This window comes from Phyllobates terribilis, unplaced genomic scaffold (genome assembly GCF_046119375.1).
Source record: "Phyllobates terribilis strain yellow unplaced genomic scaffold, ASM4611937v1 Scaffold_15__1_contigs__length_34870131, whole genome shotgun sequence".
Lineage (NCBI taxonomy): Eukaryota > Metazoa > Chordata > Amphibia > Anura > Dendrobatidae > Phyllobates > Phyllobates terribilis.
The window spans coordinates 15,129,250-15,151,727 of NW_027362775.1; positions in this window are offsets into that span (position 1 = coordinate 15,129,250).

Here is a 22,478-nt window from a genome sequence, read left to right on the forward strand (position 1 = left end):
AATTTTACCCCCGTGGGATATATATTCTACCCACACACATTTGGAACTCTCCTGGGGTACCCTCACACATATTATTCTCTCATTTAGTGGATATTTTCACAAAAAAGTGAAATTTTCAAAAATCCAGAAAATTGGCTGAAAACGACTAAATATCAAGGACTCATTGGGCGAATCGCTCTGGAACTGAAATCGGAACGCTCACTGACATTTGCCCTATCTGAAAGTCTGATAAACTCTGGAAAAATCACTAAGTCCAAAAAAAAATTTTCTTAAACTTTTTTCAATTTTACCCCCGTGGGATATATATTCTACCCACACACATTTGGAACTCTCCTGGGGTACCCTCACACATATTATTCCCTCATTTAGTGGATATTTTCACAAAAAAGTGAAATTTTCAAAAATCCAGAAAATTGGCAGAAAACGACTAAATATCAAGGACTCATTGGGCGAATCGCTCTGGAACTGAAATCGGAACGCTCACTGACATTTCCCCTTTCTTAAAGTCTGATAAACGCCGGAAAAATTACTAAGTCAAAAAAAAAATTTTTTTCAACTTTTTTCAATTTTGCCCCGTGGGATATATATTCTACCCACACACATTTGGAACACTCCTGGGGTACCCTCACACATATTATTGCCTCATTTAGTGGATATTTTCACAATAAAGTGAAATTTTCAAAAATCCAGAAAATTGGCTGAAAATGACTAAATATCAAGGACTCATTGGGCGAATCGCTCTGGAACTGAAATCGGAACGCTCACTGACATTTGCCCTACCTGAAAGTCTTATAAACGCCAGAAAAATGACTAAGTCCAAAAAAAAAAATTTTTCAACTTTTTTCAATTTTACCCCCGTGGGATATATATTCTACCCACACACATTTGGAACTCTCCTGGGGTACCCTCACACATATTATTCTCTCATTTAGTGGATATTTTCACAAAAAAGTGAAATTTTCAAAAATCCAGAAAATTGGCTGAAAACGACTAAATATCAAGGACTCATTGGGCGAATCGCTCTGGAACTGAAATCGTATTGCTCACTGACATTTCCACTATCTGAAAGTCTGATAAACGCTGTAAAAATGACTAAGTCCAAAAAAAAAAATTTTTCAACTTTTTTCAATTTTACCCCCGTTGGATATATATTCTACCCACACACATTTGGAACTCTCCTGGGGTACCCTCACACATATTATTCCCTCATTTAGTGGATATTTTCACAAAAAAGTGAAATTTTCAAAAATCCAGAAAATTGGCTGAAAACGACTAAATATCAAGGACTCGTTGGGCGAATCGCTCTGGAACTGAAATCGGAACGCTCACTGACATTTGCCCTATGTGAAAGTCTGATAAACGCCAGAAAAATGACTAAGTCCAAAAAAAAAAATTTTTCAACTTTTTTCAATTTTACCCCCGTGGGATATATATTCTACCCACACACATTTGGAACTCTCCTGGGGTACCCTCACACATATTATTCTCTCATTTAGTGGATATTTTCACAAAAAAGAGAAATTTTCAAAAATCCAAAATATTGGCTGAAAACGACTAAATATCAAGGACTCATTGGGCGAATCGCTCTGGAACTGAAATCGGAACGCTCACTGACATTTCCCCTATCTGAAAGTCTGATAAACGCCGGAAAAATTACTAAGTCCAAAAAAAAAAATTTTTCAACTTTTTTCAATTTTACCCCCGTGGGATATATATTCTACCCACACACATTTGGAACTCTCCTGGGGTACCCTCACACATATTATTCTCTCATTTAGTGGATATTTTCACAAAAAAGTGAAATTTTCAAAAATCCAGAAAATTGGCTGAAAACGACTAAATATCAAGGACTCATTGGGCGAATCGCTCTGGAACTGAAATCGGAACGCTCACTGACATTTGCCCTATCTGAAAGTCTGATAAACTCCGGAAAAATCACTAAGTCCAAAAAAAAATTTTCTTAAACTTTTTTCAATTTTACCCCCGTGGGATATATATTCTACCCACACACATTTGGAACTCTCCTGGGGTACCCTCACACATATTATTCCCTCATTTAGTGGATATTTTCACAAAAAAGTGAAATTTTCAAAAATCCAGAAAATTGGCTGAAAACGACTAAATATCAAGGACTCATTGGGCGAATCGCTCTGGAGCTGAAATCGGAACGCTCACTGACATTTCCCCTATCTGAAAGTCTGATAAACGCCGGAAAAATGACTAAGTCCAAAAAAAAAATTTTTTCAACTTTTTTCAATTTTACCCCCGTGGGATATATATTCTACCCACACACATTTGGAACTCTCCTGGGGTACCCTCACACATATTATTCCCTCATTTAGTGGATATTTTCACAAAAAAGTGAAATTTTCAAAAATCCAAAATATTGGCTGAAAACGACTTAATATCAAGGTCTCATTGGGTGAATCGCTCTGGAACTGAAATCGGAATGCTCACTGACATTTGCCCTATCTGAAAGTCTGATAAACGCCGGAAAAATGACTAAGTCCAAAAAAAAAATTTTTTCAACTTTTTTCAATTTTACCCCCGTGGGATATATATTCTACCCACACACATTTGGAACTCTCCTGGGGTACCCTCACACATAATATTCTCTCATTTAGTGGATATTTTCACAAAAAAGAGAAATTTTCAAAAATCCAAAATATTGGCTGAAAACGACTAAATATCAAGGACTCATTGGGCGAATCGCTCTGGAACTGAAATCGGAACGCTCACTGACATTTCCCCTATGTGAAAGTCTGATAAACGCCGGAAAAATTACTAAGTCCAAAAAAAAAAATTTTTCAACTTTTTTCAATTTTACCCCCGTGGGATATATATTCTACCCACACACATTTGGAACTCTCCTGGGGTACCCTCACACATATTATTCTCTCATTTAGTGGATATTTTCACAAAAAAGTGAAATTTTCAAAAATCCAGAAAATTGGCTGAAAACGACTAAATATCAAGGACTCGTTGGGCGAATCGCTCTGGAACTGAAATCGGAACGCTCACTGACATCTGCCCTATCTGAAAGTCTGATAAACGCCAGAAAAATGACTAAGTCCAAAAAAAAAAATTTTTCAACTTTATTCAATTTTACCCCCGTGGGATATATATTCTACCCACACACATTTGGAACTCTCCTGGGGTACCCTCACACATATTATTCCCTCATTTAGTGGATATTTTCACTAAAAAGTGAAATTTTCAAAAATCCAGAAAATTGGCTGAAAGCGTCTTAATATCAAGGACTCATTGGGCGAATCGCTCTGGAACTGAAATTGGAACGCTCACTGACATTTGCCCTATCTGAAAGTCTGATAAACGCCGGAAAAATGACTAATTCCAAGAAAAAAAATTTTTCAACTTTTTTCAATTTTACCCCCGTGGGATATATATTCTACCCACACACATTTGGAACTCTCCTGGGGTACCCTCACACATATTATTCCCTCATTTAGTGGATATTTTCACAAAAAAGAGAAATTTTCAAAAATCCAAAATATTGGCTGAAAACGACTTAATATCAAGGACTCATTGGGCGAATCGCTCTGGAACTGAAATCGTATTGCTCACTGACATTTCCCCTATCTGAAAGTCTGATAAACGCTGGAAAAATGACTAAGTCCAAAAAAAAAAATTTTTCAACTTTTTTCAATTTTACCCCCGTTGGATATATATTCTACCCACACACATTTGGAACTCTCCTGGGGTACCCTCACACATATTATTCCCTCATTTAGTGGATATTTTCACAAAAAAGTGAAATTTTCAAAAATCCAAAATATTGGCTGAAAACGACTTAATATCAAGGTCTCATTGGGTGAATCGCTCTGGAACTGAAATCGGAACGCTCACTGACATTTCCCCTTTCTTAAAGTCTGATAAACGCCGGAAAAATTACTAAGTCAAAAAAAAAATTTTTTTCAACTTTTTTCAATTTTGCCCCGTGGGATATATATTCTACCCACACACATTTGGAACACTCCTGGGGTACCCTCACACATATTATTGCCTCATTTAGTGGATATTTTCACAATAAAGTGAAATTTTCAAAAATCCAGAAAATTGGCTGAAAATGACTAAATATCAAGGACTCATTGGGCGAATCGCTCTGGAACTGAAATCGTTTCGCTCTCTGACATTTCCCCTCTCTGAAAGTCTGATAAACGCCGGAAAAATGACTAAGTCCAAAAAAAAAATTTTTTCAACTTTTTTCAATTTTACCCCCGTGGGATATATATTCTACCCACACACATTTGGAACTCTCCTGGGGTACCCTCACACATATTATTCCCTCATTTAGTGGATATTTTCACAAAAAAGTGAAATTTTCAAAAATCCAGAAAATTGACTGAAAGCGTCTTAATATCAAGGACTCATTGGGCGAATCGCTCTGGAACTGAAATCGGAACGCTCACTGACATTTGCCCTATCTGAAAGTCTGATAAACGCCAGAAAAATGACTAATTCCAAGAAAAAAAATTTTTCAACTTTTTTCAATTTTACCCCCGTGGGATATATATTCTACCCACACACATTTGGAACTCTCCTGGGGTACCCTCACACATATTATTCCCTCATTTAGTGGATATTTTCACAAAAAAGAGAAATTTTCAAAAATCCAAAATATTGGCTGAAAACGACTTAATATCAAGGACTCATTGGGCGAATCGCTCTGGAACTGAAATCGTATTGCTCACTGACATTTCCCCTATCTGAAAGTCTGATAAACGCTGGAAAAATGACTAAGTCCAAAAAAAAAAATTTTTCAACTTTTTTCAATTTTACCCCCGTGGGATATATATTCTACCCACACACATTTGGAACTCTCCTGGGGTACCCTCACACATGTTATTCTCTAATTTAGTGGATATTTTCACAAAAAAGTGAAATTTTCAAAAATCCAGAAAATTGGCTGAAAACGACTAAATATCAAGGACTCATTGGGCGAATCGCTCTGGAACTGAAATCGTATTGCTCACTGACATTTCCCCTATCTGAAAGTCTGATAAACGCTGTAAAAATGACTAAGTCCAAAAAAAAAAATTTTTCAACTTTTTTCAATTTTACCCCCGTTGGATATATATTCTACCCACACACATTTGGAACTCTCCTGGGGTACCCTCACACATATTATTCCCTCATTTAGTGGAAATTTTCACAAAAAAGTGAAATTTTCAAAAATCCAGAAAATTGGCTGAAAACGACTAAATATCAAGGACTCGTTGGGCGAATCGCTCTGGAACTGAAATCGGAACGCTCACTGACATTTGCCCTATCTGAAAGTCTGATAAACGCCAGAAAAATGACTAAGTCCAAAAAAAAAAATTTTTCAACTTTTTTCAATTTTACCCCCGTGGGATATATATTCTACCCACACACATTTGGAACTCTCCTGGGGTACCCTCACACATATTATTCCCTCATTTAGTGGATATTTTCACTAAAAAGTGAAATTTTCAAAAATCCAGAAAATTGACTGAAAGCGTCTTAATATCAAGGACTCATTGGGCGAATCGCTCTGGAACTGAAATTGGAACGCTCACTGACATTTGCCCTATCTGAAAGTCTGATAAACGCCGGAAAAATGACTAATTCCAAGAAAAAAAATTTTTCAACTTTTTTCAATTTTACCCCCGTGGGATATATAATCTACCCACACACATTTGGAACTCTCCTGGGGTACCCTCACACATATTATTCCCTCATTTAGTGGATATTTTCACAAAAAAGAGAAATTTTCAAAAATCCAAAATATTGGCTGAAAACGACTTAATATCAAGGACTCATTGGGCGAATCGCTCTGGAACTGAAATCGTATTGCTCACTGACATTTCCCCTATCTGAAAGTCTGATAAACGCTGGAAAAATGACTAAGTCCAAAAAAAAAAATTTTTCAACTTTTTTCAATTTTACCCCCGTTGGATATATATTCTACCCACACACATTTGGAACTCTCCTGGGTTACCCTCACACATATTATTCCCTCATTTAGTGGATATTTTCACAAAAAAGTGAAATTTTCAAAAATCCAGAAAATTGGCTGAAAACGACTAAATATCAAGGACTCGTTGGGCGAATCGCTCTGGAACTGAAATCGGAACGCTCACTGACATTTGCCCTATCTGAAAGTCTGATAAACGCCAGAAAAATGACTAAGTCCAAAAAAAAAAAATTTTCAACTTTTTTCAATTTTACCCCCGTGGGATATATATTCTACCCACACACATTTGGAACTCTCCTGGGGTACCCTCACACATATTATTCCCTCATTTAGTGGATATTTTCACTAAAAAGTGAAATTTTCAAAAATCCAGAAAATTGGCTGAAAACGACTAAAAATCAAGGACTCAATGGGCGAATCGCTCTGGAACTGAAATCGGAACGCTCACTGACATTTCCCCTATCTGAAATTCTGATAAACGGCGGAAAAATGACTAAGTCCAAAAAAAAAAATTTTTCATCTTTTTTCAATTTTACCCCCGTTGGATATATATTCTACCCACACACATTTGGAACTCTCCTGGGGTACCCTCACACATATTATTCCCTCATTTAGTGGATATTTTCACAAAAAAGTGAAATTTTCAAAAATCCAGAAAATTGGCTGAAAACGACTAAATATCAAGGACTCGTTGGGCGAATCGCTCTGGAACTGAAATCGGAACGCTCACTGACATTTGTCCTATCTGAAAATCTGATAAACGCCAGAAAAATGACTAAGTCCAAAAAAAAAAATTTTTCAACTTTTTTCAATTTTACCCCCGTGGGATATATATTCTACCCACACACATTTGGAACTCACCTGGGGTACCCTCACACATATTATTCCCTCATTTAGTGGATATTTTCACAAAAAAGTGAAATTTTCAAAAATCCAGAAAATTGTCTGAAAGCGTCTTAATATCAAGGACTCATTGGGCAAATCGCTCTGGAACTGAAATTGGAACGCTCACTGACATTTGCCCTATCTGAAAGTCTGATAAACGCCGGAAAAATTACTAAGTCCAAAAAAAAAAATTTTTAAACTTTTTTCAATTTTACCCCCGTGGGATATATATTCTACCCACACACATTTGGAACTCTCCTGGGGTACCCTCACACATATTAATCTCTCATTTAGTGGATATTTTCACAAAAAAGTGAAATTTTCAAAAATCCAGAAAATTGGCTGAAAGCGTCTTAATATCAAGGACTCATTGGGCGAATCGCTCTGGAACTGAAATCGGAACGCTCACTGACATTTGCCCTATCTGAAAGTCTGATAAACGCCGGAAAAATGACAGTCCAAAAAAAAATTTTCTTAAACTTTTTTCAATTTTACCCCCGTGGGATATATATTCTACCCACACACATTTGGAACTCTCCTGGGGTACCCTCACACATATTATTCCCTCATTTAGTGGATATTTTCACAAAAAAGTGAAATTTTCAAAAATCCAGAAAATTGGCTGAAAACGACTAAATATCAAGGACTCATTGGGCGAATCGCTCTGGAGCTGAAATCGTATTGCTCACTGACATTTCCCCTATCTGAAAGTCTGATAAACGCTGGAATAATGACTAAGTCCAAAAAAAAAAATTTTTCAACTTTTTTCAATTTTACCCCCGTGGGATATATATTCTACCCACACACATTTGGAACTCTCCTGGGGTACCCTCACACATATTATTCTCTCATTTAGTGGATATTTTCACAAAAAAGTGAAATTTTCAAAAATCCAGAAAATTGGCTGAAAACGACTAAATATCAAGGACTCATTGGGCGAATCGCTCTGGAACTGAAATCGTATTGCTCACTGACATTTCCCCTATCTGAAAGTCTGATAAACGCTGTAAAAATGACTAAGTCAAAAAAAAAAAATTTTTCAACTTTTTTCAATTTTACCCCCGTTGGATATATATTCTACCCACACACATTTGGAACTCTCCTGGGGTACCCTCACACATATTATTCCCTCATTTAGTGGAAATTTTCACAAAAAAGTGAAATTTTCAAAAATCCAGAAAATTGGCTGAAAACGACTAAATATCAAGGACTCGTTGGGCGAATCGCTCTGGAACTGAAATCGGAACGCTCACTAACATTTGCCCTATCTGAAAGTCTGATAAACGCCAGAAAAATGACTAAGTCCAAAAAAAAAAATTTTTCAACTTTTTTCAATTTTACCCCCGTGGGATATATATTCTACCCACACACATTTGGAACTCTCCTGGGGTACCCTCACACATATTATTCCCTCATTTAGTGGATATTTTCACTAAAAAGTGAAATTTTCAAAAATCCAGAAAATTGACTGAAAGCGTCTTAATATCAAGGACTCATTGGGCGAATCGCTCTGGAACTGAAATTGGAACGCTCACTGACATTTGCCCTATCTGAAAGTCTGATAAACGCCGGAAAAATGACTAATTCCAAGAAAAAAAATTTTTCAACTTTTTTCAATTTTACCCCCGTGGGATATATAATCTACCCACACACATTTGGAACTCTCCTGGGGTACCCTCACACATATTATTCCCTCATTTAGTGGATATTTTCACAAAAAAGAGAAATTTTCAAAAATCCAAAATATTGGCTGAAAACGACTTAATATCAAGGACTCATTGGGCGAATCGCTCTGGAACTGAAATCGTATTGCTCACTGACATTTCCCCTATCTGAAAGTCTGATAAACGCTGGAAAAATGACTAAGTCCAAAAAAAAAAATTTTTAAACTTTTTTCAATTTTACCCCCGTGGGATATATATTCTACCCACACACATTTGGAACTCTCCTGGGGTACCCTCACACATATTAATCTCTCATTTAGTGGATATTTTCACAAAAAAGTGAAATTTTCAAAAATCCAGAAAATTGGCTGAAAGCGTCTTAATATCAAGGACTCATTGGGCGAATCGCTCTGGAACTGAAATCGGAACGCTCACTGACATTTGCCCTATCTGAAAGTCTGATAAACGCCGGAAAAATGACAGTCCAAAAAAAAATTTTCTTAAACTTTTTTCAATTTTACCCCCGTGGGATATATATTCTACCCACACACATTTGGAACTCTCCTGGGGTACCCTCACACATATTATTCCCTCATTTAGTGGATATTTTCACAAAAAAGTGAAATTTTCAAAAATCCAGAAAATTGGCTGAAAACGACTAAATATCAAGGACTCATTGGGCGAATCGCTCTGGAGCTGAAATCGTATTGCTCACTGACATTTCCCCTATCTGAAAGTCTGATAAACGCTGGAATAATGACTAAGTCCAAAAAAAAAAATTTTTCAACTTTTTTCAATTTTACCCCCGTGGGATATATATTCTACCCACACACATTTGGAACTCTCCTGGGGTACCCTCACACATATTATTCTCTCATTTAGTGGATATTTTCACAAAAAAGTGAAATTTTCAAAAATCCAGAAAATTGGCTGAAAACGACTAAATATCAAGGACTCATTGGGCGAATCGCTCTGGAACTGAAATCGTATTGCTCACTGACATTTCCCCTATCTGAAAGTCTGATAAACGCTGTAAAAATGACTAAGTCAAAAAAAAAAAATTTTTCAACTTTTTTCAATTTTACCCCCGTTGGATATATATTCTACCCACACACATTTGGAACTCTCCTGGGGTACCCTCACACATATTATTCCCTCATTTAGTGGAAATTTTCACAAAAAAGTGAAATTTTCAAAAATCCAGAAAATTGGCTGAAAACGACTAAATATCAAGGACTCGTTGGGCGAATCGCTCTGGAACTGAAATCGGAACGCTCACTAACATTTGCCCTATCTGAAAGTCTGATAAACGCCAGAAAAATGACTAAGTCCAAAAAAAAAAATTTTTCAACTTTTTTCAATTTTACCCCCGTGGGATATATATTCTACCCACACACATTTGGAACTCTCCTGGGGTACCCTCACACATATTATTCCCTCATTTAGTGGATATTTTCACTAAAAAGTGAAATTTTCAAAAATCCAGAAAATTGACTGAAAGCGTCTTAATATCAAGGACTCATTGGGCGAATCGCTCTGGAACTGAAATTGGAACGCTCACTGACATTTGCCCTATCTGAAAGTCTGATAAACGCCGGAAAAATGACTAATTCCAAGAAAAAAAATTTTTCAACTTTTTTCAATTTTACCCCCGTGGGATATATAATCTACCCACACACATTTGGAACTCTCCTGGGGTACCCTCACACATATTATTCCCTCATTTAGTGGATATTTTCACAAAAAAGAGAAATTTTCAAAAATCCAAAATATTGGCTGAAAACGACTTAATATCAAGGACTCATTGGGCGAATCGCTCTGGAACTGAAATCGTATTGCTCACTGACATTTCCCCTATCTGAAAGTCTGATAAACGCTGGAAAAATGACTAAGTCCAAAAAAAAAAATTTTTCAACTTTTTTCAATTTTACCCCCGTGGGATATATATTCTACCCACACACATTTGGAACTCTCCTGGGGTACTCTCACACATATTATTCTCTCATTCAGTGGATATTTTCACAAAAAAGTGAAATTTTCAAAAATCCAGAAAATTGGCTGAAAACGACTAAATATCAAGGACTCATTGGGCGAATCGCTCTGGAACTGAAATCGTATTGCTCACTGACATTTCCCCTATCTGAAAGTCTGATAAACGCCAGAAAAATGACTAAGTCCAAAAAAAAAATTTTTTCAACTTTTTTCAATTTTACCCCCGTGGGATATATATTCTACCCACACACATTTGGAACTCTCCTGGGGTACCCTCACACATATTATTCCCTCATTTAGTGTATATTTTCACAAAAAAGTGAAATTTTGAAAAATCCAGAAAATTGGCTGAAAACGACTAAATATCAAGGACTCATTGGGCGAATTGCTCTGGAACTGAAATCGTATTGCTCACTGACATTTCCCCTGTCTGAAAGTCTGATAAACGCAGGAAAAATGACTAAGTCCAAAAAAAAAAATTTTTCAACTTTTTTCAATTTTACCCCCGTGGGATATATATTCTACCCACACACATTTGGAACTCTCCTGGGGTACCCTCACACATATTATTCCCTCATTTAGTGGATATTTTCACTAAAAAGTGAAATTTTCAAAAATCCAGAAAATTGGCTGAAAACGACTAAAAATCAAGGACTCATTGGGCGAATCGCTCTGGAACTGAAATCGGAACGCTCACTGACATTTCCCCTATCTGAAATTCTGATAAACGCCGGAAAAATGACTAAGTCCCAAAAAAAAATTTTTTCAACTTTTTTCAATTTTACCCCCGTTGGATATATATTCTACCCACACACATTTGGAACTCTCCTGGGGTACCCTCACACATATTATTCCCTCATTTAGTGGATATTTTCACAAAAAAGTGAAATTTTCAAAAATCCAGAAAATTGGCTGAAAGCGTCTTAATATCAAGGACTCATTGGGCGAATCGCTCTGGAACTGAAATCGGAACGCTCACTGACATTTGCCCTATCTGAAAGTCTGATAAACGCCGGAAAAATGACAGTCCAAAAAAAAATTTTCTTAAACTTTTTTCAATTTTACCCCCGTGGGATATATATTCTACCCACACACATTTGGAACTCTCCTGGGGTACCCTCACACATATTATTCCCTCATTTAGTGGATATTTTCACAAAAAAGTTAAATTTTCAAAAATCCAGAAAATTGGCTGAAAACGACTAAATATCAAGGACTCATTGGGCGAATCGCTCTGGAGCTGAAATCGTATTGCTCACTGACATTTCCCTTATCTGAAAGTCTGATAAACGCTGGAAAAATGACTAAGTCCAAAAAAAAAAATTTTTCAACTTTTTTCAATTTTACCCCCGTGGGATATCTATTCTACCCACACACATTTGGAACTCTCCTGGTGTACCCTCACACATATTATTCTCTCATTTAGTGGATATTTTCACAAAAAAGTGAAATTTTCAAAAATCCAGAAAATTGGCTGAAAATGACTAAATATCAAGGACTCATTGGGCGAATCGCTCTGGAACTGAAATCGGAACGCTCACTGACATTTGCCCTATCTGAAAGTCTGATAAACGCCGGAAAAATGACTAAGTCCAAAAAAAAAAATTTTTCAACTTTTTTCAATTTTACCCCCGTGGGATATATATTCTACCGAAACACATTTGGAACTCTCCTGGGGTACCCTCACACATATTATTCCCTCATTTAGTGGATATTTTCACAAAAAAGTGAAATTTTCAAAAATCCAGAAAATTGGCTGAAAACGACTAAATATCAAGGACTCATTGGGCGAATTGCTCTGGAACTGAAATCGTATTGCTCACTGACATTTCCCCTGTCTGAAAGTCTGATAAACGCTGGAAAAATGACTAAGTCCAAAAAAAAAAATTTTTCAACTTTTTTCAATTTTACCCCCGTGGGATATATATTCTACCCACACACATTTGGAACTCTCCTGGGGTACCCTCACACATATTATTCCCTCATTTAGTGTATATTTTCACAAAAAAGTGAAATTTTGAAAAATCCAGAAAATTGGCTGAAAACGACTAAATATCAAGGACTCATTGGGCGAATTGCTCTGGAACTGAAATCGTATTGCTCACTGACATTTCCCCTGTCTGAAAGTCTGATAAACGCTGGAAAAATGACTAAGTCCAAAAAAAAAAATTTTTCAACTTTTTTCAATTTTACCCCCGTGGGATATATATTCTACCCACACACATTTGGAACTCTCCTGGGGTACCCTCACACATATTATTCCCTCATTTAGTGGATATTTTCACTAAAAAGTGAAATTTTCAAAAATCCAGAAAATTGGCTGAAAACGACTAAAAATCAAGGACTCATTGGGCGAATCGCTCTGGAACTGAAATCGGAACGCTCACTGACATTTCCCCTATCTGAAATTCTGATAAACGCCGGAAAAATGACTAAGTCCCAAAAAAAAAATTTTTCAACTTTTTTCAATTTTACCCCCGTTGGATATATATTCTACCCACACACATTTGGAACTCTCCTGGGGTACCCTCACACATATTATTCCCTCATTTAGTGGATATTTTCACAAAAAAGTGAAATTTTCAAAAATCCAGAAAATTGGCTGAAAACGACTAAATATCAAGGACTCGTTGGGCGAATCGCTCTGGAACTGAAATCGGAACGCTCACTGACATTTGTCCTATCTGAAAATCTGATAAACGCCAGAAAAATGACTAAGTCCAAAAAAAAAAATTTTTTCAACTTTTTTCAATTTTACCCCCGTGGGATATATATTCTACCCACACACATTTGGAACTCTCCTGGGGTACCCTCACACATATTATTCCCTCATTTAGTGGATATTTTCACTAAAAAGTGAAATTTTCAAAAATCCAGAAAATTGGCTGAAAGCGTCTTAATATCAAGGACTCATTGGGCAAATCGCTCTGGAACTGAAATTGGAACGCTCACTGACATTTGCCCTATCTGAAAGTCTGATAAACGCCGGAAAAATTACTAAGTCCAAAAAAAAAAATTTTTAAACTTTTTTCAATTTTACCCCCGTGGGATATATATTCTACCCACACACATTTGGAACTCTCCTGGGGTACCCTCACACATATTAATCTCTCATTTAGTGGATATTTTCACAAAAAAGTGAAATTTTCAAAAATCCAGAAAATTGGCTGAAAGCATCTTAATATCAAGGACTCATTGGGCGAATCGCTCTGGAACTGAAATCGGAACGCTCACTGACATTTGCCCTATCTGAAAGTCTGATAAACGCCGGAAAAATGACAGTCCAAAAAAAAATTTTCTTAAACTTTTTTCAATTTTACCCCCGTGGGATATATATTCTACCCACACACATTTGGAACTCTCCTGGGGTACCCTCACACATATTATTCCCTCATTTAGTGGATATTTTCACAAAAAAGTTAAATTTTCAAAAATCCAGAAAATTGGCTGAAAACGACTAAATATCAAGGACTCATTGGGCGAATCGCTCTGGAGCTGAAATCGTATTGCTCACTGACATTTCCCTTATCTGAAAGTCTGATAAACGCTGGAAAAATGACTAAGTCCAAAAAAAAAAATTTTTCAACTTTTTTCAATTTTACCCCCGTGGGATATCTATTCTACCCACACACATTTGGAACTCTCCTGGTGTACCCTCACACATATTATTCTCTCATTTAGTGGATATTTTCACAAAAAAGTGAAATTTTCAAAAATCCAGAAAATTGGCTGAAAACGACTAAATATCAAGGACTCATTGGGCGAATCGCTCTGGAACTGAAATCGGAACGCTCACTGACATTTGCCCTATCTGAAAGTCTGATAAACGCCGGAAAAATGACTAAGTCCAAAAAAAAAAATTTTTCAACTTTTTTCAATTTTACCCCCGTGGGATATATATTCTACCCATACACATTTGGAACTCTCCTGGGGTACCCTCACACATATTATTCCCTCATTTAGTGGATATTTTCACAAAAAAGTTAAATTTTCAAAAATCCAGAAAATTGGCTGAAAACGACTAAATATCAAGGACTCATTGGGCGAATCACTCTGGAACTGAAATCGTATTGCTCACTGACATTTCCCCTATCTGAAAGTCTGATAAACGCGAGAAAAATGACTAAGTCCAAAAAAAAAAATGTTTCAACTTATTTCAATTTTACCCCCGTGGGATATATATTCTACCCACACACATTTGGAACTCTCCTGGGGTACCCTCACACATATTATTCCCTCATTTAGTGGATATTTTCACAAAAAAAGTGAAATTTTCAAAACTCCAGAAAATTGGCTGAAAACGACTAAATATCAAGGACTCATTGGTCGAATCGCTCTGGAACTGAAATCGGAATGCTCACTGACATTTCCCCTATCTGAAAGTCTGATAAACGCCGGAAAAATTAGTAAGTCCAAAAAAAAAAATTTTTCAACTTTTTTCAATTTTACCCCCGTGGGATATATATTCTACCCACACACATTTGGAACTCTCCTGGGGTACCCTCACACATATTATTCCCTCATTTAGTGTATATTTTCACAAAAAAGTGAAATTTTGAAAAATCCAGAAAATTGGCTGAAAACGACTAAATATCAAGGACTCATTGGGCGAATTGCTCTGGAACTGAAATCGTATTGCTCACTGACATTTCCCCTGTCTGAAAGTCTGATAAACGCTGGAAAAATGACTAAGTCCAAAAAAAAAAATTTTTCAACTTTTTTCAATTTTACCCCCGTGGGATATATATTCTACCCACACACATTTGGAACTCTCCTGGGGTACCCTCACACATATTATTCCCTCATTTAGTGGATATTTTCACTAAAAAGTGAAATTTTCAAAAATCCAGAAAATTGGCTGAGAGCGTCTTAATATCAAGGACTCATTGGGCAAATCGCTCTGGAACTGAAATTGGAACGCTCACTGACATTTGCCCTATCTGAAATTCTGATAAACGCCGGAAAAATTACTAAGTCCAAAAATAAAATTTTTAAACTTTTTTCAATTTTACCCCCGTGGGATATATATTCTACCCACACACATTTGGAACTCTCCTGGGGTACCCTCACACATATTAATCTCTCATTTAGTGGATATTTTCACAAAAAAGTGAAATTTTCAAAAATCCAGAAAATTGGCTGAAAACGACTAAAAATCAAGGACTCATTGGGCGAATCGCTCTGGAACTGAAATCGGAACGCTCACTGACATTTCCCCTATCTGAAAGTCTGATAAACGCCGGAAAAATGACTAAGTCCAAAAAAAAAAATTTTTCAACTTTTTTCAATTTTACCCCCGTGGGATATATATTATACCCACACACATTTGGAACTCTCCTGGGGTACCCTCACACATATTATTCCCTCATTTAGTGGATATTTTCACAAAAAAGTTAAATTTTCAAAAATCCAGAAAATTGGCTGAAAACGACTAAATATCAAGGACTCATTGGGCGAATCGCTCTGGAGCTGAAATCGTATTGCTCACTGACATTTCCCTTATCTGAAAGTCTGATAAACGCTGGAAAAATGACTAAGTCCAAAAAAAAAAATTTTTCAACTTTTTTCAATTTTACCCCCGTGGGATATCTATTCTACCCACACACATTTGGAACTCTCCTGGTGTACCCTCACACATATTATTCTCTCATTTAGTGGATATTTTCACAAAAAAGTGAAATTTTCAAAAATCCAGAAAATTGGCTGAAAATGACTAAATATCAAGGACTCATTGGGCGAATCGCTCTGGAACTGAAATCGGAACGCTCACTGACATTTGCCCTATCTGAAAGTCTGATAAACGCCGGAAAAATGACTAAGTCCAAAAAAAAAAATTTTTCAACTTTTTTCAATTTTACCCCCGTGGGATATATATTCTACCGAAACACATTTGGAACTCTCCTGGGGTACCCTCACACATATTATTCCCTCATTTAGTGGATATTTTCACAAAAAAGTGAAATTTTCAAAAATCCAGAAAATTGGCTGAAAACGACTAAATATCAAGGACTCATTGGGCGAATTGCTCTGGAACTGAAATCGTATTGCTCACTGACATTTCCCCTGTCTGAAAGTCTGATAAACGCTGGAAAAATGACTAAGTCCAAAAAAAAAAATTTTTCAACTTTTTTCAATTTTACCCCCGTGGGATATATATTCTACCCACACACATTTGGAACTCTCCTGGGGTACCCTCACACATATTATTCCCTCATTTAGTGGATATTTTCACAAAAAAGTTAAATTTTCAAAAATCCAGAAAATTGGCTGAAAACGACTAAAAATCAAGGACTCATTGGGCGAATCGCTCTGGAACTGAAATCGGAACGCTCACTGACATTTCCCCTATCTGAAAGTCTGATAAACGCCGGAAAAATGACTAAGTCCAAAAAAAAAAATTTTTCAACTTTTTTCAATTTTACCCCCGTGGGATATATATTATACCCACACACATTTGGAACTCTCCTGGGGTACCCTCACACATATTATTCCCTCATTTAGTGGATATTTTCACAAAAAAGTTAAATTTTCAAAAATCCAGAAAATTGGCTGAAAACGACTAAATATCAAGGACTCATTGGGCGAATCGCTCTGGAGCTGAAATCGTATTGCTCACTGACATTTCCCTTATCTGAAAGTCTGATAAACGCTGGAAAAATGACTAAGTCCAAAAAAAAAAATTTTTCAACTTTTTTCAATTTTACCCCCGTGGGATATCTATTCTACCCACACACATTTGGAACTCTCCTGGTGTACCCTCACACATATTATTCTCTCATTTAGTGGATATTTTCACAAAAAAGTGAAATTTTCAAAAATCCAGAAAATTGGCTGAAAATGACTAAATATCAAGGACTCATTGGGCGAATCGCTCTGGAACTGAAATCGGAACGCTCACTGACATTTGCCCTATCTGAAAGTCTGATAAACGCCGGAAAAATGACTAAGTCCAAAAAAAAAAATTTTTCAACTTTTTTCAATTTTACCCCCGTGGGATATATATTCTACCGAAACACATTTGGAACTCTCCTGGGGTACCCTCACACATATTATTCCCTCATTTAGTGGATATTTTCACAAAAAAGTGAAATTTTCAAAAATCCAGAAAATTGGCTGAAAACGACTAAATATCAAGGACTCATTGGGCGAATTGCTCTGGAACTGAAATCGTATTGCTCACTGACATTTCCCCTGTCTGAAAGTCTGATAAACGTTGGAAAAATGACTAAGTCCAAAAAAAAAAATTTTTCAACTTTTTTCAATTTTACCCCCGTGGGATATATATTCTACCCACACACATTTGGAACTCTCCTGGGGTACCCTCACACATATTATTCCCTCATTTAGTGTATATTTTCACAAAAAAGTGAAATTTTGAAAAATCCAGAAAATTGGCTGAAAACGACTAAATATCAAGGACTCATTGGGCGAATTGCTCTGGAACTGAAATCGTATTGCTCACTGACATTTCCCCTGTCTGAAAGTCTGATAAACGCTGGAAAAATGACTAAGTCCAAAAAAAAAAATTTTTCAACTTTTTTCAATTTTACCCCCGTGGGATATATATTCTACCCACACACATTTGGAACTCTCCTGGGGTACCCTCACACATATTATTCCCTCATTTAGTGGATATTTTCACAAAAAAGTGAAATTTTCAAAAATCCAGAAAATTGTCTGAAAGCGTCTTAATATCAAGGACTCATTGGGCAAATCGCTCTGGAACTGAAATTGGAACGCTCACTGACATTTGCCCTATCTGAAAGTCTGATAAACGCCGGAAAAATTACTAAGTCCAAAAAAAAAAATTTTTAAACTTTTTTCAATTTTACCCCCGTGGGATATATATTCTACCCACACACATTTGGAACTCTCCTGGGGTACCCTCACACATATTAATCTCTCATTTAGTGGATATTTTCACAAAAAAGTGAAATTTTCAAAAATCCAGAAAATTGGCTGAAAGCGTCTTAATATCAAGGACTCATTGGGCGAATCGCTCTGGAACTGAAATCGGAACGCTCACTGACATTTGCCCTATCTGAAAGTCTGATAAACGCCGGAAAAATGACAGTCCAAAAAAAAATTTTCTTAAACTTTTTTCAATTTTACCCCCGTGGGATATATATTCTACCCACACACATTTGGAACTCTCCTGGGGTACCCTCACACATATTATTCCCTCATTTAGTGGATATTTTCACAAAAAAGTGAAATTTTCAAAAATCCAGAAAATTGGCTGAAAACGACTAAATATCAAGGACTCATTGGGCGAATCGCTCTGGAGCTGAAATCGTATTGCTCACTGACATTTCCCCTATCTGAAAGTCTGATAAACGCCGGAAAAATGACTAAGTCCAAAAAAAAAAATTTTTCAACTTTTTTCAATTTTACCCCCGTGGGATATATATTCTACCGAAACACATTTGGAACTCTCCTGGGGTACCCTCACACATATTATTCCCTCATTTAGTGGATATTTTCACAAAAAAGTGAAATTTTCAAAAATCCAGAAAATTGGCTGAAAACGACTAAATATCAAGGACTCATTGGGCGAATTGCTCTGGAACTGAAATCGTATTGCTCACTGACATTTCCCCTGTCTGAAAGTCTGATAAACGCTGGAAAAATGACTAAGTCCAAAAAAAAAAATTTTTCAACTTTTTTCAATTTTACCCCCGTGGGATATATATTCTACCCACACACATTTGGAACTCTCCTGGGGTACCCTCACACATATTATTCCCTCATTTAGTGGATATTTTCACAAAAAAGTTAAATTTTCAAAAATCCAGAAAATTGGCTGAAAACGACTAAAAATCAAGGACTCATTGGGCGAATCGCTCTGGAACTGAAATCGGAACGCTCACTGACATTTCCCCTATCTGAAAGTCTGATAAACGCCGGAAAAATGACTAAGTCCAAAAAAAAAAATTTTTCAACTTTTTTCAATTTTACCCCCGTGGGATATATATTATACCCACACACATTTGGAACTCTCCTGGGGTACCCTCACACATATTATTCCCTCATTTAGTGGATATTTTCACAAAAAAGTTAAATTTTCAAAAATCCAGAAAATTGGCTGAAAACGACTAAATATCAAGGACTCATTGGGCGAATCGCTCTGGAGCTGAAATCGTATTGCTCACTGACATTTCCCTTATCTGAAAGTCTGATAAACGCTGGAAAAATGACTAAGTCCAAAAAAAAAAATTTTTCAACTTTTTTCAATTTTACCCCCGTGGGATATCTATTCTACCCACACACATTTGGAACTCTCCTGGTGTACCCTCACACATATTATTCTCTCATTTAGTGGATATTTTCACAAAAAAGTGAAATTTTCAAAAATCCAGAAAATTGGCTGAAAATGACTAAATATCAAGGACTCATTGGGCGAATCGCTCTGGAACTGAAATCGGAACGCTCACTGACATTTGCCCTATCTGAAAGTCTGATAAACGCCGGAAAAATGACTAAGTCCAAAAAAAAAAATTTTTCAACTTTTTTCAATTTTACCCCCGTGGGATATATATTCTACCGAAACACATTTGGAACTCTCCTGGGGTACCCTCACACATATTATTCCCTCATTTAGTGGATATTTTCACAAAAAAGTGAAATTTTCAAAAATCCAGAAAATTGGCTGAAAACGACTAAATATCAAGGACTCATTGGGCGAATTGCTCTGGAACTGAAATCGTATTGCTCACTGACATTTCCCCTGTCTGAAAGTCTGATAAACGTTGGAAAAATGACTAAGTCCAAAAAAAAAAATTTTTCAACTTTTTTCAATTTTACCCCCGTGGGATATATATTCTACCCACACACATTTGGAACTCTCCTGGGGTACCCTCACACATATTATTCCCTCATTTAGTGTATATTTTCACAAAAAAGTGAAATTTTGAAAAATCCAGAAAATTGGCTGAAAACGACTAAATATCAAGGACTCATTGGGCGAATTGCTCTGGAACTGAAATCGTATTGCTCACTGACATTTCCCCTGTCTGAAAGTCTGATAAACGCTGGAAAAATGACTAAGTCCAAAAAAAAAAATTTTTCAACTTTTTTCAATTTTACCCCCGTGGGATATATATTCTACCCACACACATTTGGAACTCTCCTGGGGTACCCTCACACATATTATTCCCTCATTTAGTGGATATTTTCACAAAAAAGTGAAATTTTCAAAAATCCAGAAAATTGTCTGAAAGCGTCTTAATATCAAGGACTCATTGGGCAAATCGCTCTGGAACTGAAATTGGAACGCTCACTGACATTTGCCCTATCTGAAAGTCTGATAAACGCCGGAAAAATTACTAAGTCCAAAAAAAAAAATTTTTAAACTTTTTTCAATTTTACCCCCGTGGGATATATATTCTACCCACACACATTTGGAACTCTCCTGGGGTACCCTCACACATATTAATCTCTCATTTAGTGGATATTTTCACAAAAAAGTGAAATTTTCAAAAATCCAGAAAATTGGCTGAAAGCGTCTTAATATCAAGGACTCATTGGGCGAATCGCTCTGGAACTGAAATCGGAACGCTCACTGACATTTGCCCTATCTGAAAGTCTGATAAACGCCGGAAAAATGACAGTCCAAAAAAAAATTTTCTTAAACTTTTTTCAATTTTACCCCCGTGGGATATATATTCTACCCACACACATTTGGAACTCTCCTGGGGTACCCTCACACATATTATTCCCTCATTTAGTGGATATTTTCACAAAAAAGTGAAATTTTCAAAAATCCAGAAAATTGGCTGAAAACGACTAAATATCAAGGACTCATTGGGCGAATCGCTCTGGAGCTGAAATCGTATTGCTCACTGACATTTCCCCTATCTGAAAGTCTGATAAACGCTGGAATAATGACTAAGTCCAAAAAAAAAAATTTTTCAACTTTTTTCAATTTTACCCCCGTGGGATATATATTCTACCCACACACATTTGGAACTCTCCTGGGGTACCCTCACACATATTATTCTCTCATTTAGTGGATATTTTCACAAAAAAGTGAAATTTTCAAAAATCCAGAAAATTGGCTGAAAACGACTAAATATCAAGGACTCATTGGGCGAATCGCTCTGGAACTGAAATCGTATTGCTCACTGACATTTCCCCTATCTGAAAGTCTGATAAACGCTGTAAAAATGACTAAGTCAAAAAAAAAAAATTTTTCAACTTTTTTCAATTTTACCCCCGTTGGATATATATTCTACCCACACACATTTGGAACTCTCCTGGGGTACCCTCACACATATTATTCCCTCATTTAGTGGAAATTTTCACAAAAAAGTGAAATTTTCAAAAATCCAGAAAATTGGCTGAAAACGACTAAATATCAAGGACTCGTTGGGCGAATCGCTCTGGAACTGAAATCGGAACGCTCACTAACATTTGCCCTATCTGAAAGTCTGATAAACGCCAGAAAAATGACTAAGTCCAAAAAAAAAAATTTTTCAACTTTTTTCAATTTTACCCCCGTGGGATATATATTCTACCCACACACATTTGGAACTCTCCTGGGGTACCCTCACACATATTATTCCCTCATTTAGTGGATATTTTCACTAAAAAGTGAAATTTTCAAAAATCCAGAAAATTGACTGAAAGCGTCTTAATATCAAGGACTCATTGGGCGAATCGCTCTGGAACTGAAATTGGAACGCTCACTGACATTTGCCCTATCTGAAAGTCTGATAAACGCCGGAAAAATGACTAATTCCAAGAAAAAAAATTTTTCAACTTTTTTCAATTTTACCCCCGTGGGATATATAATCTACCCACACACATTTGGAACTCTCCTGGGGTACCCTCACACATATTATTCCCTCATTTAGTGGATATTTTCACAAAAAAGAGAAATTTTCAAAAATCCAAAATATTGGCTGAAAACGACTTAATATCAAGGACTCATTGGGCGAATCGCTCTGGAACTGAAATCGTATTGCTCACTGACATTTCCC